The 13,584-nt window shown below is 49.1% G+C and overlaps 1 protein-coding gene across 2 annotated transcripts in view; it reads right to left on the bottom strand.

Annotated features, from left to right (window-relative positions):
• Pacsin2 (protein kinase C and casein kinase substrate in neurons 2) overlaps positions 1–8,277 on the bottom strand; it is a 113,221-nt gene extending 104,944 nt beyond the window's left edge. The window contains exon 1 of one of the 2 annotated variants that reach the window (XM_026394313.2): positions 8,191–8,277. The gene's annotated coding sequence lies outside the window, so the exon portion shown is untranslated. The remainder of the gene's footprint in view (positions 1–8,190) is intronic. The other variant, XM_026394314.2, reaches the window with a different exon arrangement.
• Between the last annotated feature and the right edge of the window lie 5,307 nt (positions 8,278–13,584).

The following is a 13,584-nucleotide window of genomic DNA, read 5'->3' as shown; positions in this document are numbered from 1 at the left end:
ACTTTCCATAATTCCACAGTCTTAACTATCACTGCTGCATAAAATTTTAATAATATTTTACCTGTGATCAGATCAGTGCACATACAGTTTTTGGTGGTGCTGGAATCGAGCCCAGGGCCTTGTGCATGGGCCAGTGCTCTACCCACTGAGCTGCGTCCCTGCCCTTATCATTTACTTTCCAAGTCCTTCCATTTTTCTTCTCCTACATGTGAGTGATTATCACAGTCACACAGGCTCCCTTCCTGTTCTTAGGCACCATGTGCAGTCACAACCACATCCCTTCATCCCAGTCTCAGGCTTTCTGCAAGCCACCAACATGACCCTCAGCACAGAGTCATCAAGCCGGCAGGAAGGCCCCTACCTGGCAGGGCTGCCCTCAAAACCCAGGGAAGAGGCGCCCAACCTCAGCCTCACTCCCAAAAAGTCGAGAGAAGCGGGCAGAAACCCAGAGTTGGTGAGAAGGGAGGAGACAGGCTGGGAGAGCCAGGATACAAGGGTATGCCACACAGGACCCCTGTCACCAAGGGAAGTCTAACACATTACATATACTCTACCTAAAGGAAGAACAAAACATTTTAGAAGGATTTTCAGAATTGTATATAATAAAATCAACATGGCACTTTACACATATGAGTGACACCAAAATTATTAAGCCAGGACTATCAATCAGGCACACATGATGAACTCTGGGGCTGTTACTTCATAGGACCTACCTCAATCCTAGGAAAAAGGGGCTGTCGGTGTCCTGGTACAATTAACTGAATGTCTATGTCTCCCTCAAATTCCTTTATTCAAATCCTGCCCCTCACTGCAATGGTATTGGAAGGTGGGATCTGAGAACTAAACAGGGGGTGACGTCATGAATGGGATTAATGGCCTTATAAGGTACACTGTAAGGTACAATCAGAATTCAGCTGTCTGTAATCTAGGAAAAAACCCAACCATACTGGTACCCTGATCTGACTTCCAGATTCCAGAACTGTGAGAAGTAGTAAATCCCGGTTGTTTACAATCTACCTGACACCCAGTCTCAGAAATGTTGATACATTTGGCCAAGGAAGGTCACAGGGTCACCTGGTGGTAGAGCTGGAAACAGAACCCAGGGCTTACTTAAAACTATGTTTAGGAGCTGAGGATGTGGCTCACTCACCTAGCGTGCGTGAGGCTCTGGGTTCGATTCTCAGCACTACATAAATGTAAAATAAAGATATTGTGTCCACCTTAAAAAAAGAAAAACTAAATAAATAAAAAGAATAAAATAAAACTATGTTTCTAGGGGCCGGGGTTGTGGCTCAGTGGCAGAGCACTTGTCTAGCACATGCAAGGTACGGGGTTCGATCCTCAGTACCATATACAAATAATAAATAATAGAGATGTTATATCCACCTACAACTAAAAAAAAAAAAAAAAGCACCAAAGCCATGTTTCTAACCTCTGATTCCTTAATGCGACATGACCTTTTTTCTGCAGGAATTGACAGTGAAGGTTCCATTCTAACCTCATAGACTTGTGAGCATGAACCATATGGAAAGAGCAGACCCAGGCAGCTGACCCATTACCCACCTCCTGCTTCTGCCAAGACCTTCATCCTCCTCTGTGGAATACCCTAAAGTGGCTCTGTGTGGGCCCCAGTCCTCAGGAGGGGGTTCAGACCCAAGCCCAGCACACAGGCAGCCTGCCCGCTGACCCTCCCTCCTCCACACCCGGCAGCCCGTACACATGCCACCTGCACATTCTTGACGACTCTGCCTCTGCCCAAGACTCTCCTCCATCATCCCACCTAGGTGCTGGCGAAGGCCAGACTCAGCCGCATCCCGTGAGCAGTCCCACCTGCCCTCCTCCCCTCCCACTGTGCACCCCCTCCTATCTGGCACTGTCACGGTGAAATATAACTGTTTCTGGGCCTGTTGCTGACCCTGAGCTGACTCCACAGAGCACAACAGTCCCTTAATCTCAGGGCCCAGAGTGACAGGCAGAGCCAGGTGCCAGAGGCACAAAAGAAACACAGTTGCCAGTGCAGCCCCTCACCGCACCTCACCCACTTCCCTTCAGCTACTGATGCCCGTCCAGACACCAGCAGCCAAGACAACCTCCAAGCAGCCCAGAGTGTGACAGTGGTGAAACCCCAGCACTTCCATGGCAGCTTATCCGTGTCCCCAGCTCCCTGCTGACACCCTGCCCCCCTCCTTGATATCTAAATCAAAGAGGAAGCCAACAGAAGGGATGGGTCAACCCGCAGGGAAGAGTAGCCCGAGTGCAGGCAGAGCAGAGAAGCAGGCCTGTGGCAGGCCACGTCCACACTCCACAGTAACTGGAACCGTCCTGCCTGGTGGCACAACCTGCTGCTCTTTTTCCGTCACAGCATCGCCTTTGACTGCCTGGATTCCCACCAGACTTCCGCTCTGGGAGGTGGCCCACTGCTCACCAGTCAGCCTTAGCGGGAGCCTCCAACAGCTCCTCTCACCGCAAGAAGGCCCTTCCCTGGGAGAGGCTTCATGTCCAATGTCCCTGAGGCCATGCGTGGCCACCTTGTACTCGCAGGTATCTTAAAGGAATGTCCTGTGATACACACAGATCTCTTTTCCACACCTCAATGATGAAGGTTAGTCAGCCCTTGTCCTGACAGACCCCAGCATGGACTGTCAGGAGGATGGGGGATTCCTCTGCTACCTGCCACTCGTGAGTGATGCCTACTGTGAGCAGCTCTACCAACTTCCATGCTGCACAATCAAAACACTGATTAGGATGATTGCTTTCATCAGAAATAAACCATCTAACATCTGTGCAGCTTTAAAGTTTCGTGTTCATGGGGCTAGGGTTGTGGCTCAGTGTTAGAGTGCTCTCCTAGCATGTGTGAGGCACTGGGTTCGATCCACAGCACCACCTAAAAAAATAAATAAAAGCTAAAAAATAAATATATATTTTTTTAAAGTTTTGTATTCTTTCACATACATGTGCTCTTTACATAGCTGAGGCTCTCTATTCTGCTTATAAACTGACAAAACTCGATCCAGAAGGTGTTAGGAATGTGGCCACAAGAAGCTACTGTTAGACAGTCATGGTCACTGGCACAATCCACACCCAAGTTTCAAACCCACCCAGAGACTCTGGGCCCAGGGAGGAACCTCAGGCCACAGGGAGCGTCTTGCCCAGGAGGACATATTTGGATGGGACAAGTCAAACATTTGGAATTTTCAAATAACATTTATTTCACAATTTTCTGAAGTGCCAAGCAACTGAGAAGTCATCATCTCAATGTACTCTTTAATCAATAAACATTAAATCCGCTCAAAAACCCAAGCTCTACAAATTTGCCCCTTTGAAAAATGTGTCAAGAAAAAAATATATAAATAACCTTTTCATGGTCAGGCAGAAAGGTTTTTAGGGATCCAGATTCCAACAGAAAAACAGTCCTTCAGGAGACGCACAAATAGTTTCCTCTGCAAGTGACACATTCTGGGATATTTACACTGCCAAACATAACTCATAATGACAACCACCAAGGAAGCAAACCCAATGGAAAAAAACCATGCTGGCAACTGGAGTCCAGTTCTAGTCTCAGGACAGGCCTCACTCGAGATCCCGTCAGAGTGGTGGCCACGCCTGGCGACCCTTTCTTCATTACAAAAAGGAACATCTACCACTGCCATCCACTCAGAAATGTTCTGGACACAAAAAATCATAGTGAAAATGCTTTGGAATGTGTGTCCTCTATAAATAAAAGCCACTGTTATTATTAGCTCAAAGATGACCGGGAAAATAGGGTTATAGAATACGGGAGGCAAGAGGCAGCTGAAGTAGGTGCTATGCCCACCACGATACCACCAGGCCATGCGAGAGGTGGCTTGGGAGGGCAGATCCCACTCTTACCCTGGGTTCCAAGCCCCTCAAGCTGGCCACATGCATCTTTTGGGGGAAGGGGATCACGGTTATTATCAGAGTTTCAAAAGGTTAAGAACCTCTTAGCTCCACATTTTAAGAATATGAAAACTGAGGCAGCTCACTGCAAAGCGCTTGCCTAGCATGTGTGAGGCACTGGGTTCAATCCTCCTCACCACATAAAAATACACAAATAAAATAAAGGTATTCTGCCCATCTACAACTACAAAAAAATTTCAAAAGAAAATATGAAAAACTGATGGGGCTGGGTTGTGGCTCAGCAGTAGAGTGCTCATCTAGTATGTGTGAGGCACTGGGTTCAATCCTCAGCATCACATAAAAATACATAAAAATAAAATAAAGCTATTGTGTCCATCTACAACTAAAAAATATTAAAAGAAAATATGAAAACTGAGACCTCAAGATCTGTGTTGACTGTCCTTGACCTCAGGGCTAGTCAGGGAAAGGCTGGACAGAGCCTAGGGCTCCTGATCTCCATCATGTCCTACCACACTACCATCCCATATTCTGAGGAGGGAAAAAAAATTTCATATAGCTACAGAGCATGTTACACAAACCATCACACCCGTGGTTTCTAAATTTATAGCAAAGTTTCTATCCTTATTTATCCTTTCTAAAGTTTCTTGTTGAGATCTTTGATAATTGAGTTTGTTTTGTATACACTGCCACATTCTCTGTGTGGAGCCAAGAAACATGAGTGATTGAAGATTAAAAATTTTTAAAAATGGGCTAGGGGTGGGAGTTGGAGTTGTAGCTCAGTGGCAGAGCGCTTGCCTAGCATATGAGAGGCACTGGATTCAATGCTTAGCACTACATAAACATAAACAAAATAAAGACATGCTATCCACCTACAACTAAATTAAATAAATGGTTAGTGGTGAGCCTTAGTGGTAGAGGACTTCTCTAGCATGTGCTAGGTTGTGTAACTAAGCCCCTGGGTTCCCCATCACAGAGAAGAAGAAAAGAAGGGGGGCGGGGGAGAAGGAAAAATGAAAAAAAAAAAAAAAGGAAAAGACTAAGAAAAAAAAATAATGATTACCTGGTACTCTGCTTTATTAAGCAAAAAAAAATAAACACACACTGATGAGAAAAAGCATGAGTCAATATATAACTTAAGTAGAGATTTAAGATCTTTGTTTTACATGTGATTTTTTTTTTTTTGAGTAACCAGGGATTGAACTCAGGGACACTCGACCACTGAGCCACATCCCAGCTCTATTTTGTATTTTATTTAGAGACAGGGTCTCACTGAGTTCCTTAGGGCCTCACTAAGTTGCTGAGGCTGGCTTTGAACTCGAGTTTCTCCTGCCTCAGCCTCCTGAGCTGCTGGGATTACAGGAGTGCACCACCGCACGCGGCTTTACATGTGATTTTAATCAAAATACCAAAATGTGTGCTCTCAGACGCCTGCTACCCCTCAAGCAGTTACCTTTGAAACTACACAGATGTCAAAAATGTCACACTGTGCAAAATACTTGGAGAATTGTTTTAAGATATAAGGTTCAGCAGGCAGAACGTAACTATCAGAACACCACTGAGACCCACCAGAAGCCAAGTTTCAAAAGAGCAATGCTTTCAGGTGGGGACATAAAGAAAGGACTCTACCTATGGAATGCAAGGTGGTTCTGCTGCATTCAGGTATGCAGTGGCAGTTCCAAACAACTGGAGAAAAAAAAATGAACTGACACTATCACTCATGTGAACATGGCCATTACCCACATAATCTACAGGGCGGTCTCCATGAAGCTGAAATACAATCAGATGGCAGATAAGGCAGGCTGGAGTCAGCTGGGCCGTTCAGGTGAGGGGGGCTGGGAGCACTTGTAAATGCTACAGCAACATCTAAACACAGGGTGCCATTGCTATTATAAATATTACTTTAATTTGTTTGATATTCCACACATCCTGGAATAATCAACTGATGATCCCTTCAGAAGCAGGAAGCCTGGCATTATGTCTTAACTCAGCACAGACTTTCAAGTGACAGAGGAGTAATGAAAGGGCTAAGGACAAGAACCCCTCTGCTCCTACCCCAGAAATACCTAGTTATCCGAAATCTGGACTGGACACCCAGGACCAGGTAAAGGCAATCCTATTCACAGCAGCAGGCCCTGTTGAAAACCTAGATATTGAATTTTACATACGCATAATTTTAAATTATTTAAATATTATGACCTCTTAACATCTGGGCTAAAAGTAATGAAGTTCCAGTTCCCAAAACAGCGTAAGAATACCATTTCCGGACAGTAGAATAAATCAGTCATATCTTTTTTATGCTCATATATGAACACAAGACCAGTGTAACTCCACGTCATGTACAACACAAGAATGGAATGCTAATTAGAAAAAGTTATACTCCCTATATATGTCAAAATACACACCAATGTCATGTGTATCTAAAAAGAACAAATAAAATGAAAAAAATATTATTTAAAAAAACTACCATTTCCATTCAAATGAGTTGTTCATCTACTCCTGTGTTATATTACTTTCCCAAGTAATAAATATCATTGGCCTAATGGCCAATTTCTTTATAACTTTAAGACAATTGTCAAAAGAAAAACATACTTCAGGAAAGTTTTTTGTTGTTGTTTGTTTTTGGGGTTTTGTTTGTTTTTTTTTTTTGTTTTTGGTTTTTTTTTTTTTTTTTTTTTTTTTTTTTTTAGGTGAACACAATATTTTATTTTTATGTGGTGCTGAGAATCGAACCCAGTGCCTCACGCATGCCAGGCGAGCGCGCTACTACTTGAGCCATATCCCCAGCCCCTCAGGAAAGTTTTTGATGTAGTGGCCTCTATCTCAACCAGCACAACCTCACAAATGAGGCTGCCAAACAACTCCAGTTAAGTTTAAACGAACACAGATCAATGCTTTCCAGGTGAAACAAGAGAAATCCAAGTTGCACTGGCGCCCATTCAAACCTTTATGAGGCAGCTCTGGGCAGGCTTGCAAAGCCTGGGGAATAAGAGTGTTTCAAGATGGAACAGGAGGGCTAGCACTCAATAAGACCCACCTGGTCCCCTCTCCCTGGGATCCAAGCTGGCAATCCTAGGAGGGTTAAAACAGAACTTCAGCATTCTGAAATAACTGCAAAGAGAGGAACCCAAGAGGAGGGAAGGAAAGTGTGAGCTCACATCCGCAGCTCAGGTTTAAATTCTTTGAGCTGGTCTCTTGATTTTCATCAGGACAGCCAGGGAGTGTTTGGTAAACAGTATAATGAGTAGCCTTGGAGACTGTGAGCTGCCAACTCTCCTTGACCACAAAAACTCAGGACAGTTGGGGTAAAGGAGAAGAGGCAAGACCCAGGAATGATGTGTACACCCCACCCAAAGGCCACCTTCCCTCAGGCACCCTATCAGAGCGTGGCCTCCCTGGGGCACCAAAGATGGGCTGTACTGATCCCAAGGAGACAGCACAGCTTGCTCTCCTTCTGGAAAGAAAATCCGACTCTGAGTGAGCGAAACTGAATGAATCGCTAAAATTCAGCAGCTACCATACCTCTCAGGATAAACTAGCTTACAAGCCCCAGAGAAAGAGCAAGAGTCCCCATCTGGGATTCAATGAGTCTGGAGAGACTTGGAGAGTCAAATGGGCAAACACTCAAGCCTCTCCTGCTTGTCCCCCAATCCTAGGTCCTGCTGACATGGAAGGGCTTTGCTCTCCCACCCTCCCCAGACACACGCACACACAGCCAGGACAGGGAGGGTGGAAAGGAAGGAAATGGAGGGCGGTCATCAAAGAGCCCAGAATGGGCGCATCCGCGGCTCCTGCCCGCTCACTGGCGCTCCCCGGCCACACCTCTCCTCCAGCCCCGCTGCCCAGCACCCCTCGCCCACCCGCGGGCCCCTGGGACTCTCCGCCTTCTCTCCAATCGCGCCCCTGCTCCGCTCAGACTCCTGAAAGACGCCCACCTCCCACTTCTGCGGCTGCCTAGAGCCCCCCGCGAGCGGCCCGTGGGCCCGGACGGCGCTGCTCCGGACTCCTCTCCAGCGCGCCCCGCGCCCCAGAACTCACCAACTCCCACTCCTCCCGCAAGCGCACCCCACTGGCCGCGGCGTCCTCTCCCGGCGGCCCCGGCTCCTCCGCACACGCCCCCTCCCACGGCGAAGGGAAGTTCCGCGCGACGCGGCTCCACAGCTGCTCCCGGGGCGCGGAGCTCGGCTCGGCCCCTGCGCGGCGGCCTGTCAGGCACGGGCCCGGCCGCCGACCCGCGCCCCCGCGTCCCGCCCTGGCTCCCAACCGTCGCGGAGCGCAGCTCGCCTCCGGACGCGCCGCGCACCCAGCTCCTACCGTGACGGCGTCTCCAGCCACGGCTCGGTCTCTGGCCCCAGCTCCCCGCTCGCTCCGGCCGCGCTGCCCAACCCTGCCCAGACCCGCAGCGGCCGCTTCTGCCGCCAGCCGCCACAGCACCGCCCCCGCCGCGCCCGCTGTGTTCGCCCCATTGGCTGCCAGACGCCGAGCTCCGCCCCACAGCCCCTTTGAAGCTTCGGATTGGGCCAGGGGAGCAAGGAGGTGGCACGCCCCCTAGCGAGCTCTAGGGGCCTCCCCTGAGCGTGCATTGGCTGCTTCCTCTATCAATCAAAGCGGGAGTCCCTTCCTAAAGAACTGAGAGGGCTGAGGGGGTCAAGATCTGCAGCCTCAGGAAGACCTTGGTCCGCGCGTTTTGCGGCTTGAACCAGCTCCTAGGGGTGGGGTTGCAGCAGGGCAGCACCGTGCCTGACTGGGAGCTCGGGGAAGGTAGACTTTCAGAAAGTTTCTTCCCGTAGAAAACTCTGAATGTATCCACTTGAGCCAGCTTAATTTAAACAGGGCCAAGAGTGCATCTCGATGGCAAGATACCCACATTTTTTCTCATTCTCACACTAAACTTGCTTGATAGTGGGGCTGGGGGTATAGCTCAGTTGGTAGAGGGCTTGTCTAGCGTGCATAAGGCCCTGGATTCAATCTCCAGCACAAAAAAAAAAAAAAAAAAAAACGTTGCTTGGTAGGGTAGGATATTAACCCCATTCTGTGTACAGAGGGAAATAGTGAGTCAAATGGGCTAACATTTCCTGAACATCATTCTGGTGAGAGAGGATGGTAAGGGTATGCCCAAGTGAGGGTTGGGAAACTGAAGCCAGATAACTTGCTGGGGATAACATGAAGTTATCATGTTAAGAGCAAATGGCAGAGCCAGGACTAGAAGCCCGGATCCTCTGGACCAAACCCGGGGCCTATGCTGGTCCCACATCACCGTGTGAGAATGGTAATGAGGACTGTTGTAGCAATATGAAAAATGCTGGAATTAAAATGTTAAAAGTAAAAGCAGGGGCTAGGATTGTGGCTCAGTGGCAGAGTGCTTGCCTAACATGTGTGAGGCACTGGGTTCAATCCTCAACACCACATAAAAATAAATAAATAAGTGTCTTTAAAAAAAGTAAAAGCAGGATAGATTTAAAAATGGTGGAAACTCTCTAATTATTACTGCATATGGGTAGGAACTAGAAGAGTCACAAAGAAATAGTGGTTGTTCACCTTCTAGACTGTTCTGTTGCATTGTCCTTATAAGAACTGAGAAAGTAGCTGGGCACAGTGTAACACCCCTGTAATCCCAGGGACTCAGGAGGCTAAGGCAGAAGGATTGAGAGTTCAAAGCCAGCCCCAGCAACTTAGCCAGGCCCTAAGCAACTCAGGGAGACCCTTTCTCTAAATAAAATATTAAGGAGTCTGGGGATGAGGCTCAGTGCTTAAGCATCCCTGGGTTCAATCCCTGGTACCAAAAAGAAAAGAACCAAGAAAGTTTGCCTAGTATGTGTGAGGCCCTCGGTTGGATCCCCAACCAGCAGCAAACACACACACACACACACACACACACACACACACATACACACATACACAAATTGAGAAAGAAAGTAAAGAACCTGATAAGACAAACCACTGCCAAGAAGTCCCATGTGTTCTCGGGGACTCTGTCCACAGGGACTTCTAGACCACCTGAGTGGACCCAGGCATCAGCTGGGTTCCCTGCCCTAAAGACCTGCCTAAGGTCAGCTGGTGCTGCAGAGCCATGCCCTGAGCAATCCAGAGGTGCCACCCAGGTTTCTGAGCACCAGTCTTTCTTGTGGCCTCTTGCTCTTCCTGTGCCCAGTGCTCACTGGCCTCACCATCACCCTTCTGCTGTTACACATCCCTTCAGGGGTCCTGGAAACTGGAAGCCACAGAAAGGCATCAAGCCCTTTTGGCCTCCTGGCCCCAGGGATGAGGGGGTCACTGACTGGTCATGTGACCCATGCAGCAATACAGTTGCTCTGCAAGCATCTGGCTCCTTTCACACTCCCCTCTTCTTATCTCCCCATCTCCTCAAAAGAAACAAAATTCCTCTTGTTTTCTGGAGCCCAGCAGTTTGATACTGTTTGCTAAATTCTTTGGGTTGGGGCACCTTTTATCCCAGCAGCTTATCCAGGTAGTTTTCATATGCAGCTCCCCTTTCTTTGCAGGCTGGGAACATTTCACAGTATCTCAGCCCAGCCACCTCCTTCAACCCTATTCAGGCAGCCTACAGCCCCCTGCAGCCTCTGCCCTTCTCCAGCTAGGGCCCTTGGGCAAGTCACTGCAGCTGCCTGAACTTAAACTTGCAGTGGTCTTGGAATGGGACCTGACACAGTCTCCACTTGTTCTTTGTGTTCCAAGACCCCTACACCTTTTGTAAAAGTGCTTCGACTTTTTTAAGAATTGTAGTTGACGGGCCGGGGTTGTGGTCCAGTGGTAGAGTGTTCGCCTAGCATGCATGAGGCACTGAGTTCCATCCTCAGCACCACATAAAAATATATTGTGTCCACCTAAAACTAAAAAATAAATATTAAAAAAAAAAGACTTGTGGTTGAGGACTGGGGATATAGTGCAGTAGTAAAGAGCATGTGCAGCATGCACCAGGCCCTGGGTTCAATCCCCAGCACCAATAAATAAATAAGATTAAGTGAAGAAAGAAAGAAAGAAAGAAAGAAAGAAAGAAAGAAAGAAAGAAAGAAAGAAAGAAAGAAAGAAAGAAAGGAAAAACAGAACATGTCCTTCTCATGTTAATATCTTGCAGACACCAAAGAGTTAACTGTTGCAGCTGGAGGGATAGATTTCTGGATGTACCTAGGAATGAAGCTTCCTTGCCAAGTGTGTAAAAATCTGAATTCCTCAGGAATGTGTCATTGATTAGGAGGCAATTGCTGCAGCCTTTCTTGCTTTGTTTTCGTTTGTTCCCTGGCCTATGTGCTCTGCTCACATAAAATTGTACCAGCGAGTACAACACTTCGCTCACACACATGCCATCCTTCGACTGGAGCCTGCACCACCCAAAGGCAGTGGGATATGACACTTCAAGTGGACAGGGCTTCCCCAGGGGGCATCACCAGGGTGCCCGGAACCAGGATCACCCGACTTCTCAGGAGTTCCTCAGTTGCTTCTTCTGCCTCCTGCTGTTTGAGGGCCAAATCTGGATGGTTACTGTCTAACTTTTACTAAGTGAAAAATCTCTTTTGCTGGGGTTAAGGTTACAATGTTACCATTTGTACCAACGTGAGCCAAGTGTCAAGAATTCCAAACTGACCTTTTGCAACTTAGAATGAAGACCTGACAAAGTCGAGATTTACTGGATACCTGAAAAAATATCAATTCCCTCAGGAACTCTTTCTCCCAGCACCTTCTGCTGCTGCATAACAACCGCAGGGTGCCTTTCAATCCAGGACCCTGAAAAAGGATTCAGAGTGGGATCCCTGTTGGCTTCCAGGACCCCCTCGTCCCCTGAATAGCTCCTGACCAAGGTCCCTGTCTGCCCTTGATGTGGAACCTCTGGCCTCCAGAACTAGAAAGGTAAATTTCTGTAAGTCATCCAGTTGGTGGTACTTTGTCACCACAGCCACAGGAAATGAACTCGTGTGCCAGTGTTGGGCAGGAGAAAGCCATGGCTGAGGTCCCCCTCTCCTGTCTGCTTCCTAAGATGGCCTCCATAGACTGTCATAAGCACAGACACCCTTCATACTGGGGGAAAGGGAACGAGAGGGAGGGAGGGAGGGAGAGAGAGAGAGAGAGAGAGAGAGAGAGAGAGAGAGAGAGAGAGAGAGGAAGGGAGGAAAAGAGAAAATTGTTCCATAAACCTGAGCCTAGGGTTTAGATGACATATCTTCCTGCCATTCTGGGACAAAAACCAAAAACAAAGATGCATTTGAGTCCCTCTCCTCCTGTAGGCCATGCTACACACAGTCAGTGCTCTCTCCACCAGTGCTGTGACCATGCCACCTCAAGTGGATGAAGTGCCCTGCCCACAGCTCAGACCTGTGGCTCCTGCCCGCCCCCCACACCGCCTGCCCCAGGAGGAGTGTGGCTGAGGCCTCCTGCCGCGAGTGGCAGTGGAGTTGGGCTTGGGGCTCAGGTCTGTACCCTCTCCCAGCTGTTATGGGGGGGGGCAGAGGAAGGCAGCCCCCTCCCCCGCTCCAGGCTTCTGCCCAGCCCCTGCATCCCACACCCACAGCCAGCTGCTCCTCCCAGGCTCCAGTCCTGCCCAGCCTCATCTCCTGCCCTCCTCTGCAAGATCCTCCAGACCTAGTCTGAGACCCACATTCCACCCCAAGTAGCCCCTGGGGGCAGAAGGTGGGGAGGCCAACTCCATGTCCCTTTTAAGCAACTCTCCTGCCCAGACGACTGCCCATGGCACCCGCTTCCACCTGCCTCTGGGTCTAGGCGATGGTAGGCCCAAGCCTACCATCTATTTGAGTCACCTGACCTAGGGGTGTGCCCCCACACCGATGAAGGACGATTCCCCTCCTCTTCAGGAGCATGAATGATAGAGAGTAGACATAAAGTGTGGTCAGAAAGTTAGAACAGGGTGACAATTTCACATCAAAGTGTCCTGTTGGGCAGCAGTGGGCAGGTCAGAGAGAGTGGCAGGACAAGGCCTTGATGAGCATCTGGGGCCACAGAACAGCAAAGCCAGAGGACCCCAAGAGGAGGGAGGGAGGTCTACCCTGCCTCCAGGTGAGGAAGCCAAGGCCCAGGGAACTCAGGAGACTGCCAGGGGGCTCCCAGAGAACAGAGGCCCCCCTCAAACTTGGGCCCCCAGGCTCCTTCTCTAGTTCTTCCCTCAATGAACCAAACTCTCTCCCTCTTCTATCTGGTTTAATTCACCAGAAACACACACTAGGCCTGAATTAAGAAGCACCCCCACTTCCAAGTGACTCCTGGCGGGTGGAGACCGGAGAGGGGTTGTGCTCGAGAGGTGGGCTGAGCGAGGCTTCTGGGAAGAGGACTTTCAGCAGCTCCTCAGAAAAAAGAAGGACTTGGAGGGTGTCTGAGGGACAAGTAAGGGACAGAGAGGGTAAAGTGCCAGAGCACAAGTGCACAGTCTCCCCTACAGCTCCAGACCACAGTCAGGGTGGCCAGAAGGGCCTTCACCCAGTGCCCTGCCAAAGGCACCTCTCAGTAGCCTTCTTCCAGGCATCTGGGTCCCAGCTGCTCCAGGGGCCTGGAGTGCAGTAAGCTGCACCCCCATGTCCCTCTGCAGCTCTGGACGCACCCTTCCTGTTGTGACAACTCTATTCTCTGTGCAACTGGTTCCAGCCGGGGGCAGGGTTTCAGATTGCAGCACGTGCACTCATTAGGGCTGATGGGAGTAGGCCTGGACACCGGGCAGCGCCTGTCCGCCTGCCAAGCCAGGCCTGG

Source organism: Urocitellus parryii, chromosome 5 (genome assembly GCF_045843805.1).
Source record: "Urocitellus parryii isolate mUroPar1 chromosome 5, mUroPar1.hap1, whole genome shotgun sequence".
Lineage (NCBI taxonomy): Eukaryota > Metazoa > Chordata > Mammalia > Rodentia > Sciuridae > Urocitellus > Urocitellus parryii.
Note: the sequence above shows the minus strand (reverse complement) of the source record. Positions and strands in the feature narration are given on the sequence as shown.